This window comes from Aquarana catesbeiana, linkage group LG11 (genome assembly GCF_042186555.1).
Source record: "Aquarana catesbeiana isolate 2022-GZ linkage group LG11, ASM4218655v1, whole genome shotgun sequence".
NCBI lineage: Eukaryota > Metazoa > Chordata > Amphibia > Anura > Ranidae > Aquarana > Aquarana catesbeiana.
In genome coordinates, this window is record NC_133334.1 from 48,031,435 (window position 1) to 48,052,078 (window position 20,644).

General features: G+C 43.7%; 1 protein-coding gene across 4 annotated transcripts in view; it reads left to right on the top strand.

Moving 5' to 3' along the window:
- The window catches only part of LARGE2 (LARGE xylosyl- and glucuronyltransferase 2), a 101,097-nt gene that overhangs the window by 48,597 nt on the left and 31,856 nt on the right, over window positions 1-20,644 (top strand). Inside the window, exon 1 of one of the 4 annotated variants that reach the window (XM_073604270.1) lies at window positions 3,764-3,833. The exons of 2 other annotated variants lie outside the window; for them this stretch is intronic. The gene's annotated coding sequence lies outside the window, so the exon portion shown is untranslated. Of the gene's footprint in view, window positions 1-3,763; window positions 3,834-10,340; window positions 10,467-20,644 lie in introns of those variants that run through there. One more of the 4 variants, XM_073604269.1, reaches the window with a different exon arrangement.

The window sequence follows — 20,644 nt, forward strand, 5'->3', positions numbered from 1 at the left end:
TGCAGCCGTACCGATGCCCGTCAGTGCAGCCGTACCGATGCCCGTCAGTGCAGCCGTACCGATGCCCGTCAGTGCAGCCGTACCGATGCCCGTCAGTGCAGCCGTACCGATGCCCGTCAGTGCAGCCGTACCGATGCCCGTCAGTGCAGCCGTATCGATGCCCGTCAGTGCAGCCGTATCGATGCCCGTCAGTGCAGCCGTATCGATGCCCGTCAGTGCAGCCGTATCGATGCCCGTCAGTGCAGCCGTATCGATGCCCGTCATTGAAGAAGAAAAAGTAGTTATTTACAAAAAATTTTAACAGAAACAAAGAAAAACTTGTTTTTTTCAAAATTTTCGGTCTTTTTTTATTTGTTGCGCAAAAAATAAAAACCGCAGAGGTGATCAAATACCACCAAAAGAAAGCTCTATTTGTGGGAACAAAATGATTTGTTAGGCTACAGTGTTGCATGAGGCGCAATTGTCATTCAATTGAAACTGAAAACTGAAAACTGAAAATTGGCCTGGGCAGGAAGGTGTCTAAGTGCCTGGTATTGAAGTGGTTAAAGGGGTTGTAAAGGTTCGTATTTTTTTTCACCTTAATGCATCTTATACATTAAGGTAAAAAAACACCTGTCAGTGACCGGCCCCCCAGCCCCCGTTTTACTTACCTGAACCTTCGAACTTGTCCCACGGGGACGCGCTGTCTCTCTGCTAGGGGGTTCTCGCCTGTTGATTGGATAGATTGATGGCAGCGCAGCCATTGGCTCCCGCTGCTGTCGCTCAAATCCAATGACGCGGACACCGGGGGGTGGGGCCGAGTCATACATTCGGCCTCTATGGACGCCAAATGCTGGACTCAGGAGCGCGCCCACAAGGTAATCCCCCGGGAGAGCGCTTCTCCCAGGGGGTTGTCTGATGTGGGGAGGAGCCACTGAGGGACCCCACAAAAGCAGGTTCGGGGCCACTCTGTGCAAAACGAGCTGCACAGTGGAGGTAAGTATGATATGTATGTTGTGTGTGTGTGTTTTTTTTTTTTTTTTTTTTTTTTTTTTAAACCTTTAGTGTCACTTTAATGGCTGTGTGTTGAGTTATTTTGAGGGGACAGCAAATTTACACTGTTATACAAGCTGTACACTCACTACTTTACATTGTAGCAAGTGAATAAAATATTTACAAAAATGTGAGGGGTGTACTCACTTTTGTGAGATACTGTGTGTACGGCAAATTTTTTTATGTTTTGTGCTTTTTCACGGATATTTTAATTGCATTTTCCCTGGGAGTGGAATAAATCCATGAAACGCGTAGGGATTTTTTTATGCATCTCATCTTCATTGGAAGGTTCGATATGGACACAAACCTGAGAATGACTTTTCTAATATGTTATGTAATCATTACTAAGCAATAAATACTGTGTATTTACACTGGCTCTCTGTTGCCATACATACCTCATATGAAGTCCCATTCATTTCTACTGAATCAGGGATGGAGACTTATTCACATACGCTTCATTATAAAGTCCCCCTCCTCCTTTTTTTCATATTTTCTACAGGGACCTACCTGAACTATCTAACCTGCCTGAACTATCTAATCAATCAGTATCTAATCAATCAGTGTCCAATCAGGCTGGCCCTTAGTTGTTGACATTTTTAAGAAGGAGTCCTCCTGGATCGAATCCGTCTCTGATTATTTTTTTGTGATGAATGTACAAGCATTGTTCCATTGTCTCTGCAGAGATTTTTTTTGGCATGCAGATTTGTCCAATTTGAGTGTGTTGTAGTCTGATTGTGCATCTTTACAATACATTCTGAACCTGGCCAGGTAAATTGCACTGTGCGGGGGCAGAATTAACACCTACATTACCCAACAGATCTCAGTGTGAGAATTGCATCATGTGCGCTAAGCAAAAAAAGGCGTTCTGTGTTACACTGGGGAGCCGCCAACGCAGGATTGTTTGTTATGTTGGAGAACGTTTTCTGCCAGCAAATAAAATGGAACAGCTTACACTCTTCAGGAACCTCCTACAATGGTCAGGTAGTCCCATCTGTTTACCTCTATGGGGCTCATAGATACTCCGGGACAGTTTTCCATTCTGAAACCTTTTTGGCTACATTGGGTAACAATCCATTGTCTGTGGGCAGCCATAACATATCATTACACTGGGATTATCAGCCTAAGACCTCTTCATTGTCCTAAACGGGGACAAGCAGTTTTCTTCTTTAGCAGATCTAATCATACTTGCAACTAACAAGTGAAAGTTTTTTCCTTTTTAGCTTCAAGAGTAAAGCCTGGTACACACTATTTATTTCTGTTTAACCCAACGGGTTGAACAAAAATTAACTGTCAGCTCCGGTCGGAGCTGCTGTACTAACGATCTGATGTTGGTACAGCGATCTCCTCCTCTGAGCTGTTTTGTTCTGAGAAGGGGGTTGCCGGGTGTCAGTCGGCTGCTGGTTTTACAGCATGCACGTCCGACAGAAGCCAGCCAAACGGCCAGCTTCTCTTGGACCGGCTGCCATACACACGGGGCCGAATGTCAACTGGTTTTTATTGAACCAGCCAATGTCGTCCGACATTCGGCCACTGTGGGGCTTAACTCTCAACGTTTGTTGAGAGAAAAACATTCTCCTCTAAAGTCCATAGATGTCCTCCCGAGCATGTGCTGTCAGTGCGTCCCTGCGGGTCACGTACGGCACGCTCTGTGATCACTGAGGCTGAGACTCGATCCCGGCCCCTTACCACGTGATCAGCTGTCAGCCAATGACAGCTGATCACGTGATGTAAACGTGATGTAAACATCGGTCCCTCACACAGAGAGCCGTGGCTGGCTCAGCTGTGTCCTTCAGTGCCACCTATCATTGCCCATTAGTGCCACTTATCAGTGCCCATTAGCGCACATCAATGAAGGAGAAAAATTACTTATTTTATAACAATCTATGAAAATTTTTTTGTGTTTTTTTTTTTTTTTCCACAATTTTCGGTATTCGTTCGTTTTTTATTTTTTGCAAAAAAACAAACAGCAGTGATTAAATACCACCACTATTTGTGTGGGAAAAAAATTATTAAAAATGTAATTTGGGAACAGCATTGCTTAACCGCGCAATTGTCATCCAAAGTGTGACTGCGCTGAAAATTGGTCTGGGCAGGAAGGGGTTTTAAGTGCCCAGTAAGCAAGTGGTTAACAGAAGTCCATGCAAGTCGTATTGAAGTTGCACCAAAAGTAGTGCAGGAACCTTTTTTCAAAGTTGGAGCGACTTGATTTGCACCAATTAATAGGGTGCGATTTGTCATGCTACTTTGAACTCTCAAGTCGCGGTAGTGTGAACCGGGGCTTTCTATGCAGTTCGATGTCGCAGGCTTCGTGTTGTGCTTCTGCCCCCATCTACAGCCATGTGTCACATGTGTCTGCTGTGGTGCCGTCTTCTCGCGCTCCTCAGAGTGCGGCTTGCATTGGAATTAGAGGTAACTTTTTGGCATTCCTTATTATATTTTTACAGGTTTGCTTTCTTTTAAAATGTCTCATCCCTAATATAGACAGTATGGTGCAGTCAGGTGCAGACATAGAGGTGCGCAGTAAGTAGGTTTCATCCCAGCAGTCTATTTTTCTATTGCCAACATTTAACGCACCACATTTAAATTGTACCCTGTGCACCATGCTGATAGTTGGCAATGCATAACTTGTGTGTACAAATATCCCTGAAGTTTTATATATATAAAAAGAAAAAAAAAAGTGTGACTGTATCCGTTCTGTCGCTAGTCTGTCATTTCCTATGTAAGTGTTTTCAGCCACCGGTGCCAAGAAAATTAAACAAAGGCTGATTCTTGAACGTGGCGCCCCCAGACAATAGCTGTGTGTAAGTTTATTATGTAGGGGTGTGGGTGTATGTACATAATGCATGGATATATTATACTGACGGTAGTATGCAGGCATGCAGAAGTTGGGATGTCAGAACGTGACCCGTTATCGCTGACCTTGAATCCTGGACTTCACACAGTTTGTATCTTGTTGGCAGCTTCTATTCGGGTCTTCTGATAGAGTTCAGTCTGGAAAGATTGCTGTAGTAGACGGGAGCTGCATGTTTGTTGTGAAATGTCATGTTGCTGATATATTTTTATACTGTTCTTGGGCTTCTGTTTATCAGAGGATTTTTTCCGTTATTACTTGAGAAGAGATTCACTTTGTTCACCACATTTGTTTTTTTGGGGCATATTCCTTTTGAAAATGCAACTCTGTTGGCCGGATTGCTAAATCCATTCTATGCACTCTTCTTTTAGTTTGGACGCCTTTTACTTTTACCTTCTGCATTTTTAGCACTGATCCCCATTAGTGTCACTGGTCCCAAAAAAGTGTCAGTGTCAGATTTTTCTGCCGCAATATCGCAGTCCCGCCATAAGTCGCTGATTGCCGCCATTACTAGCAAAAAAGCAAAATTCTATAAATCTGTCCCATAGTTTTGTAGACATTATAATTTTTGTGCAAACCAATTAATTGGGATTTTTTTTTTTTTTTTACCAAAAATATGTAGCAGAATTACATATTGATCTAAATTGATGAAGACCCCATTTATTTATTTATTTATTTTTATAATTGGGTATGTTTTATAGCAGAAAGTAAAAAAATGGGGTGTGGTGTGTATTTTTTTTTTTTTTCTCAAAATTGTCAGTCTTTTTTTTTTTTTGTTGTTGCACAAAAAAATAACGCAGAGGTGATCACATACCACCAAAAGAAAGCTCTATTTGTGGGGGGGGGAAAAGGATTTCAATTTTATTTGGGTACAGCGTCGCACGACTGCGCAATTGTCAGTTAAAGTAGCGCAGTGCTGTATCGCGAAAAATGGCCTGGTCATTAAGGGGGGAAGGGGGTTAAATCTTCCACAGCTGAAGTGGTTAAATTAAGAAACCGACTCACCAGCACAGGAGTCCAGCACTGTCTTCACTGGAGCCATTTGTTTTCACTGGTCTTAAGCCTGGTACACGCTACGTGTTGTGTGTCTGTGGTGGTTTTTTTTTGTTTTTTTTTTTTGTTTTTTTTTCAATTTAACCTAGCATGTTGAATAAAAAAAAACAAAAAAAAAAAAAACTGCCCGCTCCAGTTGAGCTACTGTACTAATATATTTGAAGTTAGTACAGCGATCTCCTCCACTGATCTGTTGTGTTCTGACAGGGGGATGGACCCCCACCAGAACACTCTGATCACCGATCTCTGCCATTGGCTGAGAGCGCTGATTGGAAGCCCATACGCTGCTGGTTTTCCAGCATGCTTGTCCGACAGAAACCGGACAGACCAACATCCACCTTACCAATCGCTGTGTGTCTGCTACTCCTCTCTGTCAATCCCTCCACTGGCTTCCACTCACCCAACAAATTAAATTCAAAATACTAACAACTACTTACAAAGCCATCCACAATTTCTCCCCCAGCTACATTACTAGCCTAGTCTCTAAATACCAACCTACTCGTTCTCTTCGTTCCTCTCAAGTCCTCCTGCTCTCTAGCTCCCTCATCACCTCCTCCCATATCCGCCTCCAGGACTTTTCCAAAGCCTCTCCACTCCTATGGAATGCCCTACCCCAATCTGTCCAATTATCTCCTACTCTATAAGCTTTTAGACGATCCCTATAAACCCTTCTCTTCAGAGAAGCCTATCCTACCCACACCTAACATCTGTATTTTCATTTTCTCCATCAGCTCACCCCCCCACAGTTATTACCTTTTTTGTTTCCACTTGACCCTCCTTTCTAGTTTGTAAGCTCTAACAAGCAGGACCCTCTGATCCCTCCTGTATTGATTTTGTATTGTAAGTGTACTGTCTGCCCTCATGTTGTAAAGCGCTGCGCAAACTGTTGGCGCTATATAAATCCTGTATAATAATAATAATACACATGGGCAGAACGATGGCTGTTTTTTTTTTTTTTTTTTTTTACCCAGGTGATGTCTCCCAACATTCTGCATGTGTACGGGGCTTTAGAATCCCCTGTGCTGCCACCTTGTCTGTGTGAGCCGGCTATGGCATTCTGCTGTTTTACAGCCCGCTCCCCACTGTCAGAAAAAGTACCCGCTCCCCCCCAAAAAAACATCAAAAAATGTTACAAAAGCGGTAGGGGAGAGGCCGCTAAAGCTGGCCATAGTTGAATCAAAATTTGGGCGGTTCAGCAGGGACTAGCTGAATTTTAGTCCATCTATGGCTATTCCCTTCTATGGATCCAGTGATCGACTTTTCACGAACAGGACTGCTGGAAAATTTCAGTTTGATCAGCATTGCAGCCAATTGGCTGCAGCACTGATCTGTGTATTCTGATACCGGAGGAGTCTCCACTGCGTGATTCGTTCATCCATCTTAAATGTGTGGATGGGGTGAATCCATTGTGGGGTGTGTGTTTTTGTTTTTTTTTGTTTTTTTATCCCTGCATTAGGGTAAATAAAACCTAAACACACCCTACTAACTATTCATGCCCCCAAACTGTTTCTTGAGCCCTCTATAGATCCAGCGTTGTGCCCGGCTGCAGCTCTTCTCTCTCTTCTTCCTGCTTTTACAGGCTTCACTGTGAGCTGCGGGGGCCATGGGCTCCTGCTGCTGTTAATTTAATCCTGTGGGGGAGGGCCGAGCCTCGCTGTGTGGGTTTGTGGGCCCACACAGTCTGGCTCGGGAGCAAATCTGCATGGGTGCTCCCATAGTACACAGTATGCTATGGAGGCACTGGTAAGAAGAAGGGGAGAGCACCGGCGGTGAACTGTCAAAGAAGAGCTAAAGGACTGCTCTGTGCAATATTGTTACATAAAGCATATGAGTAAACCTCCCCCCGACTTTTTTTTTTAAATTTGTTCCATTAAAAAAAAAAAAATTGCTTTTTAGAACCACTTTCCTGCAAAATTTTTGAAAGAAAGGTGACCTTCAGAGTATATTGTCCCCTAGCCAGATGCCAGTTGGTTAGCCATACAGTTTACCTGCACACAAATTACATTTTCAAGGATTTTTCTTTCGCCTTTGTTCAACATCCTAGATTATGGTTCATTTCCCGGGCTCCCAAATGATACCCTAATGTGTGCAGACCCTTCTAGTGATTACATACACAGCGATTTTATTGTCTGATGTGCGATTCAATTAAACTGATCGAATCGGCAAGCAAATAGCCTTCACTCCCCTTTCCCTTTCAGACACTTTAGATTTGTTTCTGATGCCAGTTTGGAAAATTTATCGATTTTTATATATATATTTTTTTTTGTTTTGCACCGATCAGCAGCACTGAGATACTTTGTTCATAAATACGATCGTATTTTTATCAGGTCTTGAGATTGCATGCTGGAAACAGAGATCTTGGTTTAACTATCCTTCAAAATCCCCCTCTCTATATGTGGCATGTTGATCTAATGCAGTGTTCTCCAAACTGCAGTCCAGGGGCCGGATGTGGCCCTTTGCTTGATTTTATCTGGCCCTTGGGGCACTATTCCTTCCACTGACATCACCAATAGGGGCACTATTCCTCCCGCCCCCACCAATGATGGGGCACTATTCCTCCCGCCCCCACCAATGATGGGGCACTATTCCTCCCGCCCCCACCAATGATGGGGCACTATTCCTCCCGCCCCCACCAATGATGGGGCACTATTCCTCCCGCCCCCACCAATGATGGGGCACTATTCCTCCCGCCCCCACCAATGATGGGGCACTATTCCTCCCACCCCCGCCAATGATGGGGCACTAATCCTCCCGCCCCCGCCAATGATGAGGCACTATTCCTCCCGCCCCCACCAATGATGGGGCACTATTCCTCCCGCCCCCACCAATGATGGGGCACTATTCCTCCCACCCCCACCAATGATGGGGCACTATTCCTCCCACCCCCACCAATGATGGGGCACTATTCCCCCCCGCCAATGATGGGGCACTATTCCCCCCCGCCAATGATGGGGCACTAATCCTCCCGCCCCCGCCAATGATGGGGCACTAATCCTCCCGCCCCCGCCAATGATGGGGCACTAATCCTCCCGCCCCCGCCAATGATGGGGCACTAATCCTCCCGCCCCCGCCAATGATGGGGCACTAATCCTCCCGCCCCCGCCAATGATGGGGCACTAATCCTCCCGCCCCCGCCAATGATGGGGCACTAATCCTCCCGCCCCCGCCAATGATGGGGCACTAATCCTCCCGCCCCCGCCAATGATGGGGGCACTAATCCTCCCGCCCCCGCCAATGATGGGGGCACTATTCCTCCCGCCAATGATGGGGCACTATTCCTCCCGCCAATGATGGGGCACTATTCCTCCCGCCCCCGCCAATGATGGGGCACTATTCCTCCCGCCCCCGCCAATGATGGGGCACTATCTTCCCCCCCCACTGGCACCACCAATAGGGGATTCCTCCCACCAATGATGGGGATCTATTCCTGCCCCTGATACCAATGATGGGGCACTATTCCTCCCGCCCCCGCCAATGATGGGGCACTATTCCTCCCGCCCCCGCCAATGATGGGGCACTATTCCTCCCGCCAATGATGGGGCACTATTCCTCCCGCCAATGATGGGGCACTATTCCTCCCGCCCCCGCCAATGATGGGGCACTATCTCCCCCCCCCACCAGCACCACCAATAGGGGATTCCTCCCACCAATGATGGGGATCTATTCCTGCCCCTGATACCAATGATGGGGCACTATTCCTCCCACTCCCACCAATGATGGGGAACTATTTCTGCCACTAAAGATGTGGCATTGTTTACTCCCACTGACATCAGGATTTTTTCTACTCCCACTGGCCACAATCCAGCCCCCCTAAAGTCTGAATGACAGTCAACCGGCCCCTTGTTCATAAAGTTTGGAGACTCCTGATCGAATGGGTTGTTGAGTATAGTTTGAGTATTCCTATCAAAGCGCTCGATTTGGAAAACAAATGATCATTTATGGAAGCCTGTATGGCCACAAGCTGAAAGTGGCTCGGTGTATGGCCACCTTTCGATGCCATGGGTGGGCAGAGGTCCCTAGGATTAAGGAAGCGCCCTTCCTCTCCCCATCCTGCTCCAGCAGCAGTTAATGCCTTCTGCCCAATTACAGATTTCTCGGCAAGTTTGTGTTTACTCCATGAGCTTTAATGAGCATTCACAATGCTGGAAAGCTGTCATTCTTGGTCCCTAGGGCAACACTGAATGGAGTCCATCCTCCACATGAGTATCTCAATGAGCTGTTAAATTGGGGAAGGTTCAGGCTATTTATAGCCACCCTGGCCTTAAACAGGTTAGGATCTGTCAGATCATCAACATTTATGACAGAGATGTTCTACAAGGGGCTGACTCTGACAGATTTATAATTGAAATGGTTTGAAATAAAACAACTATATAGCAATTGAAATGCTGCATATTGTTGGTAATTGTGTAGATCCAACAGCCATTCTCATCAAGGGTTCCTCCAGAAGTTGTTAGGGGTTCCTGGAGTTGTGGCTGGAAGGCTGTGACCTTCCATCCTATTTCTTGGGGCTGCATAATTCTGGGTCCAAAGACCATTTACAGCGCTAGCGGTATGACCCCAATCATTTTAAAGGATTAGTCCACTTTTTACAGAAAAAATGGAATGTGGTGCACTGGTGTGTGTATTTACTGAATGGGGAAGAGAGGCTCGTCCGATACAGGAGTTGTAGGGGGGTCTATTAGACAAGAATGGAAGTGCACGAGTCACAGTAACCAGTTGGTTTATTTTAGGTACTTGTATAGCACTCAATTTACACAGCGTTTTACATATATATTTTATACATTCACATCAGTCCCTACCCTCAAGGAGCTTACAATCTAAGGTCCCTAACTCACATTCATACATACTAGGGACAATTTAGACAGGATCCAATTAACTTACCAGCATGTCTTTGGAGTGTGGGAGGAAACCGGAGTACCCGGAGGAAACTTGCACAATGAGAACATGCAAACTCCAGGCATGTAGTGTTGTGGTCGTGTCGTGGTCGGGATCGGAACCCTTTTACTGCTAGGCGAAAGTGCTAACCACTATACCACTGTGCCACTCAGTGGTGTACTGTAGACAGAGCTGCAAAAATAAAATGGTTAATGCATTTATCTCCTTGTTCTGTCCCTTGAGAAGGAGAAAACAGTTTCTTGCGTTTTTAATCATTTACTGTATTTGAGACTGAAGAACTGAACCAAACTGATCAATGTGGACCGCAGGTAATCGAGTCCTAGTGTAGTGTTGGCCTTCGTCCATGAAACTCAGTCTCTCTGCTGACAGGGCTCTTTAACTTTTTTTTCCTTTGTCCATGATTAGGAAAGTTTTGACCTTGAACTTGAAGTTAATTACCTTTAACTTTGGACACGTTTCTCACTGGCCTCCCCACACACCTACTCACTCGCACCTCTGCTGTCCCCTCCCCGTGTTCAGCTTCTTACCATCTGTGGTCTCCACCTCCTCGTCTTCACATTCTGCACAGAAAGGGTGTACAGACAAAGCCGCCATCTCCCGTGTTACAATACCCCAGGACTGATTAGGAATGCAGGTACAGATTATAGTGCTTTGCTTGATGTTTGCGCCTCCGATTTTCTGTGGTCCTCTTTTTGTGACGAGACTATTTCAACTTTGGATGGACTCTGGTGGGTTCATCTGCCTGTGACATCTTTCATGTTTTTTGAGGACTCCACAATGAGATCTTTTAAACCTCTGTTTTCTTTAATGTTAAATTGTTTAACATCTAAAGCAGTACTTGTCAACTCCAGAACCTATGTACTGTATCCCCTCCACAGGTCATGGTTTTTAAGATTTTTCTCAATAAGAACAGCTGCAGTTATTACTGATCCAATGACCTAAAAAGTCCGGCCAAAACTTTTTTTTTGTTTTGGGGAGGATGAGGAAGGATTGGAACCCCTGTCAGGTTCTTACTGCTATCTGCAAGAGAAACTTCACTGAATGTCAAGGGCAACAAAGGTCTCACCAGATGGGAAGTGCGGGCAAATCTGCAACCGGGACACAGATGTCAAAAACTAACCACCTCCTAAATGTTTATTTCAGGATGTCTAGACCTTTTAAAAATACCTGTGCAATATGGATACCTGCAGATCAGACTTTTTTGGGGGTTAATTGAGATAGAAATGCTGCTAAATTGCTGGGTGACTGGTCTTGTATCCCCCCCCCGTTCTGTAGATTATGTATGTAGTTACTATGTACAGCACACAGCAATGATGTCCTTGCTACATGGTCACTTCTGGGCTTGCAAAGGCATTTGTTGCATGCAAAGTGGAATCATATGCTTTTGGCATATTTTTTATAAATTTTTTGCCCAGATTTCGGCTTTAAAAAATGCTGTCTGCACCCGAGAGTGCCACATACGGTAGCTGATATGGCTATACAAATGTTGCAACATTTTCACACGTGCTGCTAAATATAAAGAGATTGTAGTGTACAATGCACTTTACTCTATTACACCAGAATTATGTATATAGACTTTTTTTTTTTCTTCTTTTTTTTTTTTTTTTTTTTTTTTTTTTTTATATTGGATTTTTTCACCTTGGTTAGCCTATAATAGAAGGACTTTGCTTCTTTTTTTTTTTTTTTCCTTCAAATGATCAAAAATGCATTGATACCATCCAGGCTCATCCCTGTCATGGACCACCCTCTGCATTTTTCTCTCCATAGAACCTTCTTTTTTTCTCCTTCACACTGGTATTTTCTAGCTCCACATAACGGTCTGGTTTACTATGCGTAGAACATCACTGTAATGTCGAAACCCAAAATTGACAGCATAACACGGACTTCTTACTGGGAACCCTGTGGTCCGTGTGAAAGTGGCAACTGCTGTTGGAAGATATGTGGTTTGGGGGGAACTTTAATGAACTGTGTGCTTTTATTGGTACCTGTGAAAACTGGCTTGCTTGGCTCCCTAGGGTAGAGTTCACATGCCTGACCATGACAGTAAAAAAGGGAAATTGCAGGCAAAGTGCTAAATACATTCCAGGCAAAGCTATAGCACCTAGAATCTATACAAGCACCATTTTACCTAGTAATGGATTTGTAGTGTACGTTTGTGAACAACTCTACTCTGCATAGGAGGTTGATGACACTCTGGGGGTTTTTTACGAAAGGCAAATCCACTTTGCACTATAAGTGCACTTGGAAGTTCAGTCACTGTAGATCTGAGGGGGACATGCAAGGAAAATAAACAACAGCATTTTAGCTTGCACGTGATTAAATGATAAAAACAGCAGAGCTTCCCCTCAATTCAGATCTTCCCCCTCAGATCTACAGCGACTGCACTTCCAAGTGCACTCGTAGTGCAAAGTGGATTTGCCTTTCGTAAATAACCCTCTCTGTATGCAGTTCTATAGATTCTCCACCCCACCTCCTGCCTACTCTTTCTAGAATAGTAGTGAAATCGCCAATGGTAATGCTTTGCTGTGCGTCACCCAAATATTTCCAACCCCGTCCATTACAGCAGTCGTTCTCGATCTTATTAACATGGAGGAACCCTTGAAATAACTTTCTGGCCTCTCTGGAAATCTCTGCTAAATTACTAACTAATTACTCTATCAACAGTTCATGGTACATTTAGTAGTATGGTCACGTGGAAGGATGCTCCTTTCATTTGTGGTCAATTAGAGTTTTCAAAATGGCAGAAATTGCTCATTGCTCGGGACACCTAGCAACCTCCTGGAGGAAACCTGGTTTGGAAGGGCTGCATTATGGACTAGACACGCTTTGTTGAAAGCCTGATTTAGCTGTCAGGTGTTTTGTAAAAGACAAATGTCAGATGGCTGTATTGGCGAAGTATTAAAAAAAAAAAAAAAAAAAAGAGATTTGAGTACTTTTGCAGGAGAAAACAACTTGAACCCTACTCTGGGCTTTGCACGTTTCCATAACCCCATGATTGTGCCTGGGTCTGGCTTGGCTTTTCTCACCTTTTCAGTCATTGCTCCCTTTAAAAGAATGAAAACTCCAGTCTACATGAGGACCCCCTCCCCGATCCTGGCCAAACTGGGTCCCGTGCATGCAGCACCCTTGTGCCACCCAGGGTGCCTTGAGGCCCTGGTTGAAAAACCCTGATCTAGCAAATCTGCTGTCAAGCCAGATTGTTACTTTTTCCAGTCATTGCAAAGTACAGGTTTTCTTTAACATCCGTGCTGTTTATTTGTAGATGGTCATTAGGACAATGCACTAGAGAACGTTGGTTTAAATGTAGAAATTCTTGTTCGCATAAACTTGGTATTGCTCATCCCAAGAATAAATTTGTGTGTTTTTTAATACGTTAATAAATGGCCTGAACTAATGAACCTGTGCAAATAGCTGCAAGCAAATCTGCCTCCTTCCAGCTACCCTGGTGCTTCTATAACGACCTTATTAACAGAAGCTTGCAGTTAATGGATTTGAAATTAAAATTCCGGAGAACAGCCATGAGTGGTGTCATTCATTATGAGAAGTTTAGGAGAGGAGGGTGTGCACGCTTCATATAGGGGGTGGCCAGGCCCGTAGGGGGAAGCGTTTCAGGAATTTCTGAAGTTTACTGATTATCCTCCTTCCTTTTTTTTTTTTTTTTTTTTTTTTTTTTTTCTTTATGTATTACTCCTCGGTCAGCCATGTAGTGTAATGGTGCAGAACCCTAATAGAAAGGGAACAAGACCAGATTGTGAGCAAACTGCTTTTCAGGGTTTACAGATTACGTAGATCTAAGCCTATTTATTTATTTTTTTGTTTGATAGAGTAGGGAAGGTTCAGAAATGTAACATTTAATAGTTGTCACCAGAACAAGAGGTGAGGGAAAATCTTCCAATGGGGACACTTGTTTGGTGACAGTCGCCCATTCACTTCCTGTTGTGTCTTCAGCACAGACCGAAAATAGCCGACAGGGGTGGTTACCAACCCTATCCAAAACAAAAGCCATATTTTGGCTTTAAATCCACTAAGTTTTTTTTTTTTTTTTTTTTTTGTCACAACTGAAAATTAAACCTTGACATGCATGCAAGGAGTAGAGTGGGGGGTCTCAGACTGGTGGCCCTCCCAGCTGTTGTGAAACTACAAGTCCCATGAGGCCTTACAAGGCCGACAGTTACAAGCATGACTCCCACAGGCAGAGGCATGATGGGACTTGTGGTTTTGCAACAGCTGGAGGGCCGCCAGTTTGAGACCCCTGGAGTAGAGTGTACCTGCTTATACTTAAGATTCATCCAGACGTTACTGTAGTGTCCCAGTCCTCCCTGCTCCCGGAATGGTAATCAGGTTATCTGAGAACCCCTGCTGGTGGTTTGGGAGTGTTTTTCCCAAACTTGCCCACTGCAGGCCTTTTACTGTGTCTGAAGGGAAGAGCAGGAAAAGGAAAAGTTTCACAGCCACAAACCAGATTCAAATCTTTGCATGTGACTAGTGATTTAAAGGCGATTTAGACTTGGAATGTGGTACGTACAGAGAAAGATTAGAAGTTTCACAGCACAAGTTTTAGTAAAAATGCTTCCACTGACCCTTTAGGCTCAGCCGCAGGTTTTTTTTTTCTTTTTTTTTTTAATTCTATTTAAAGTGGTTATAAAGGCTCAAGGTTTTTTACCTTTCTGCATTCTATGCATGAAGGTAAAAAAAAACTTCTGTGTGCAGCAGCCCCGCTAATACTTTACCTGAGCCCCATCACAATCCAGCGATGTGGATCCCTCTCTGGGGACTCTCCCTCATCGGCCTTTGGCTCCCACTGCTGTCAATCACTGCCAGTGAGGAGAGGGTGTGGGGCCGAGCAGTGGCTCTGTGTGAATGGACACATGGAGCCGTGGCTTGGGTGTCCCCATAGTAAGCTGCTTGCTCTGGGGGCACTCGGCAGGAAGGAGGGAACAAGGAGCGCCTGTGGGAGATCCGAGAGGAGGAGGATGATCCAGGCTGCTCTGTGCAAAACCACTGTGCAGAGCAGGTAAGTAGAACATGTTTGTTGTTTTAAATATTAAAAAGACATTTTTTTTTTTAAAGTATGTTTGTTTAACAAATAAAATGTGCCTTTTTAAAGTTTTTTTCCAGGCTGCCCTTTGTTTTGCTGGGAAAAAAAACTGTGCACAGAGCTCAATAGTTCAAGCCTAAATTTCCTCACTGGTGACTGATACAGTGCAGTGACTCCTCCCCCTCCCTCTCCATGACTGAACTATGTAGGGTTAGTCTGAGGGCAAACCACCTCTTCTGTGCTTTTTGTAGAACACCCATAGTGCTCCTGAGTCATTGGTCCAGCGTTTAGTTCCTGTGTATATCGAAGCGGAGCAGATTTAACCAATAATAAAATGTGTCTGCATCTTATATGGTACGCCTGTGTCTCCTGTGTGTTTAATACAAGTATAAAATGCAGTCTGTGGCTTAGAAGATCTTATCACACTTTCTTATTAGAGTTACTCCAAAAGTAATTCCCCCGCAGCCCCAAAGCAGGAAGGGCAGGGGAGGAGCAGCGATCAGCGAATACTTGTCTGATGAGCCTAAAATTGTCCTTTTTTATTTAACATCCTGGGACAGAATCTGAGAACAAGATAATATCTTCAGGTCTCCGCATTCCTGAGACTGACAGCTGTGCACTCTGCAATCCACCGCCAGTTTGTACTTGGCACACTTTAGCATGATTACTACTTCTTTAGTAAAGATTTCCTTACATAACCCTTAGTAAAGCAGCATTTTATATACTTACGGTCATATATTCTTCATCTGGCTAAATGAAGCTGCCCTGTTAACAACAACCCCCCCCCCCCGGGATACAAAAATCTGCTTTTGTCATAAACAAGCTTATGGCGTCCAAAAACTTCCAGATCTTACCTGTTTATCTAGGTCATGGGGTATATATAGTCCTAGTTAAATTCAACTGGACTTGTTCTGTATTGTTAGACATTTCGTAGCTCTCCCGATGCAAAGATCAGGGAGTTTTAGGGCGACCCTAAAGGCAGACAACGAACTCTTCCTGTATCGGACCAGGCGATGGGGTCATTCCTGGCTTTTCAGTAAGAAGAAATGTGGATGGTATTAACTACATATTGCTGTTATCTATTGGACAAGTCGCAAGAAAAACAAGTGGTGTGTCCCGAGATTGAACAGATGTCACCTCGCCGGTCCAGGTTGTCCTATGACCTCTCCCTCTCTGCGAGACCTGTGCCTTTGCGGTATGCAAATGCTGACTTTTGTCAAACTTGGAGCTTAGATGGGCCCATAAATAGCTGCTCCATGCTGATGGATGCTGGGCTATTGAGGGATACCTGTAGGTGTAATAAGTTTAAATTATAGGCAGAAAACACCTGTTGTAATTCACCGAGGTGGTGAGCGGTTGGTTCATTGGCTTGTAGTGTCGTCCTAGCACCCGAGCATAGCATATAGGTAAAAGAAACCGAAAGCTCGATCTTCCGCAATGATTATGTTTATTAATCCAGGTGTAGTACAAAATAATACAGGGCTTACGCGTTTCGTCGCACAGATTTCTTTTGCCTATATAGGTGTAATAAGTACCTGATGGTAGAGAGGCTCATTACAACACAGATTTTACAACTGGTTGAATCTCCTCTCCCATTTGGAAGCCATGCATTTGTTCATTTATGGATTACTGTTAATTTGTGGAGCAGGTTGTAGCAGCGATCGTTTTCTATTTTTCCTGCTGCCCGCTTCCTTAGCCATGGATTATGTGCATAATACAGACCATATATTTAACACCGAACACTGATCTTGCTTTTCCCATATTTGATGTGCAAGTTTTTACTGGAAAACGCAGGAAATCTCCTATGCCATCATGCATCAAATGCTAAACTTGCTTTTCACATATTTGTATTGCTTTTTATGGGAAATGATGCAGGAAATCCCACAAAGCTAAAAGATCACACTGAGGATTTCCAGGAGCTTACAGTGACAGCTGTCACTCCCTGCAACTCCTTTCATCTACCACTGTAAACCTTTTATTGTGTAGACTAACGCAGCATAAGGTGTGTCAAAGGTATTGTGGGTGGTTGATCACCAAAATCTCAACCTAAGGGATAAGACTGACCGGTGCCAGTACTGCAGATGTCTGGTGATTGTCCTCTACATCCCAACCTTACGGTGAACTGAAAGGGAAGCAAAACCTATACAGGGTCTATATATCGCCTATTTTATCTAGAAATCTCAGAAATCTCAGAAATCCTATGTTCACACCTTCCTTTTTTTTTTTTTTTTTTTTTTGTGCGTTTTGCAGTTTGCTGAAAGGTACTAAAGTCCATTTAACATGGTTTTCTATGTATTTTACAGCCAGTGTGTTTTTGGAAAGAGTTGGAAACTTTTTTTTTTTTTTCCTGCAGCAGATTGTGTTTTGCATGTAATAGACTTCAATGGAACAGCACTAGAAATGCAAGTGTTGTGTTTTTGATGCGTTTTTTTTTTTTCTCCACTTTAACACACTGTGGATAGCTGGTTGCTAAGGAGTGGGCCAGGAAGCCAGCGCTGCGTCCTTAACAACCGATAAGTCATCGGCTGTCAGTGGGGTTCCCCGCTGACAGTTGAATGTAAAAAAAAATAGTGAAAAAAAATGGCATGGCCCTAGTATGGATTTGGAGTGGAACCCCACGCAAAAAAAAAAAAAAAAATATGCGCCCCCCCCCCCCCCCCCCCCCCCAAAAAAAAAAAAATCCATATCGGACCCTTATCTGAGCATGCTGCCCAGCAGGTCAGGAAAGGGAGGGGTCGAGCAAACGCCCTGCACCCCCCCCCCCCCCCCAAAATTTCAAAGCACCATGTTGATGGGGACAAGGGCTCCTTCCCCACAACCCTGGGCTGCGGTGGGTCTGCAGGCGGGGGGGGATTATTGGGATCTGGAAGCCCCCTTTAACAAGGAGGCCATCCCGCCCCCCCTTATTATATGAATTCACCACAAAAGTGTAAAAATGAATAAAGACATTACGGGAGTTTTTGACAAGTTATTAAAAAATAAAAAAACAATGTCCCCTGTTGTAGGTCCATAGTCAATCATGACACCTGCCGCCACTGCCGGACCCAAAAAAACCTCCACTCACGACAAATGCTCCCTCACATGGGAGGGTGGGATCTGGGGGCCCATTCCAATAAGACCCTGCCCACAGACCCCACAACCCAGGGTTGTGGGGAAGTGGCCCTTGCCCACATTGAGGGCATGTGGCCTGGTATGGTTCAGGAGGGAGGGGCTGCTTGCTCGTCCCTTTCCTGACCTGCCGGGATGCATGCTCGGATAAGGGTCTGGTATGCATTTTGGGGTGGGGAGGGGCCGCAATTCTTCTTCCCCCTTCTTCTTTTTTTTTTTTTTTTTTTTTATAAACGTTCAGCTGTCAGCAGAGAACCCTGCTGACAGCTGATGACTCTTTGGTTGTTATGGACATGGTGGCCGACTTTCCGGCCCGCTCCTTAACAACAAGCTATATACAGTGTGTTTTAAAGAGAGATAAAAAAATGCATGAAAACTGCATTGAAAAACTCGGGTTTAAAAATGCAAAAGTGCCGAAAAAACGCATCAAGCGCAGCCCGCATAGATGTGAACCTAGATTTAGTTTTAGCCCTCATCTGTCTGGTGATGAACTGATTAAACAGATGGGAGCTGATATTCATTCGTAGTCACCTCTCCTTCCCCAACCTCCTGATGAGATTCCTCCTGAATGCGTTTTTACAGTGTTAGACTGATAGCATGTAAAGCCGTGGAACCATGTTTGTCTAGAAATGCTCCTTTTCCCTGACTTGTGTAATCTGCTATGTAGATTTTCTAAAACTTGAGAGTGCAAAATCTGGAGCAGCTCTGCAAAGAAACCAATCGGCTTCCAGGTTTTATTATCAAAGCTTAATTGAACAAGCTGAACTTAGAAGCTGGCTACCATGCACAGTTGCACCAGATTGTGCGTACTCCAGTTTTAGTAAATCAGCCCCGCAGTCCACTTTTGTGACCTTGTTTCATGTTTTTTCCCATATGTAGTGTGTAGCATGAAACATACTTGCATTACCCCACCCTCAAACCACCCCCAACTACCCAAATTGCTGGGTGCTTCTTACCGAAGCATTTTTTGCTGTCTTTTTAACCTCCCTGGCGGTTTTCCCAAGTGTGGCTCGGGGTTAAATTTCAGCACCATTAGCGGTAACCCCGAGCCACACTCGGGATTGCATTGCAGTATACTTACCTTGTCCCCAGGATCCTGCGATGTCCCCCCGCTGTGCCTGTGGGCTCTGTCCTCCGCCCGATGCCTCTCTGTGCCAGGCTCCATTCCCTGCGAGCGCTCCGACGCACTGGGGCGGAGCCTGGCGTCAAATTCAAAAAATGTAAAAATCATAACACAATACGGTACTGTAATCTTACAGATTACATTACTGTATGAATTCATTTCACATCCCTTTTGTCCCCAATGCTTTGTTCAATGCCCTGCATGCAGTTTTATATTATATATACTGTTCTTTCTGGCTGGAAACTGGAGATTGTCCATAGCAACCAAAAAGTGTCCCTTTACGTCAAAAGTGGCTTTAGACCAGCTAGAAAACAGCGATAGTAAATTAGAACACTTGCAGAATTCAGCGATAGTGAAACGTGGGAAAATATATTTTATTTATTATTATTATTATTATTAATATATATATATATATATATATATATATATATATATATATATATATATATATATATATATATATATATATATATATATATATATATATATATAATATTTTTTTTTTTTTAATTATTTATTATATTATAATTTATGATTTTGTGTTTCAAACTTCATCATACCCGGGATATCTACTAGACTCTTGTTTGAACAGATTTAAGTGTGTTATTGCTAAGAATTACAAGCCTACAATATAAAACGCCAAATTTCCATGCAAAATAATTTCAGCACCTAAAATCCGACATAATCATACTGCCAGGGAGGTTAAAATTGGCTCAGCTGTGTGTGGCTCCGCTCGTACAGCCATGTAATCCATTCACAAGAACCTGTAAGTGGGAAGACTACAAAGTCAATCTTCTATGGCGGCAGAGACTCGTAGATCTCAATGGATTATGGAGTGTGGTGATGTCACCACCTTTATAGTCCAGCCTGCAGGAGCTTCACCTGCAATGCTCGGCAGTCTTCAATGCAAGAAATTTTAATAAATTTACTTTTATTTATTTTTTTCTATTTTATTGATGTGGGTACATTTTACCAAAATTTTGCAAAAGGTGGACTATGCCTTTTAAAGAAAGCTAATATGGCGAAAAAAAATAAAATTGTATTATCTGTATTTAAAGATTTAACCCTTATTTTGGTAATGAATATAATTATAACCAAATTCATATATATTTTTATTTATTTTTTTGGAGTTTTGGCTTTTCCAAACGTGTGCTTTCCCACAGCAATGGAATGCCATATTTTAGGAGAAAATTATAAAGTTTTGGCTTCCATTTTATAGTAGTGGAAATACAAGGGCAAAATTATTTATAGAGTCTCTGTAAAATGAAAATTCTAAATGCCATAAGGCATATTTATAAAGTGTTGAATTTTCCATGTGGTTTTAAAAGTGTTTGATTCATCCCCAGTGAATGTTTGGTGAAAGTTTTACCACACCACCAAAAAGTAAATAAATACCCCTAGATGTATACATCTGACCTGACCAAGACACGGAAAGACTTGGGATAGAGCAAGGGCCATTCTAGATCTCCTCTTGGATTTCTTCCTGATCCAGACTAAGGCCCGGTTCACATACATGTTTTTGATCCATGGAAGTTTATGGAAC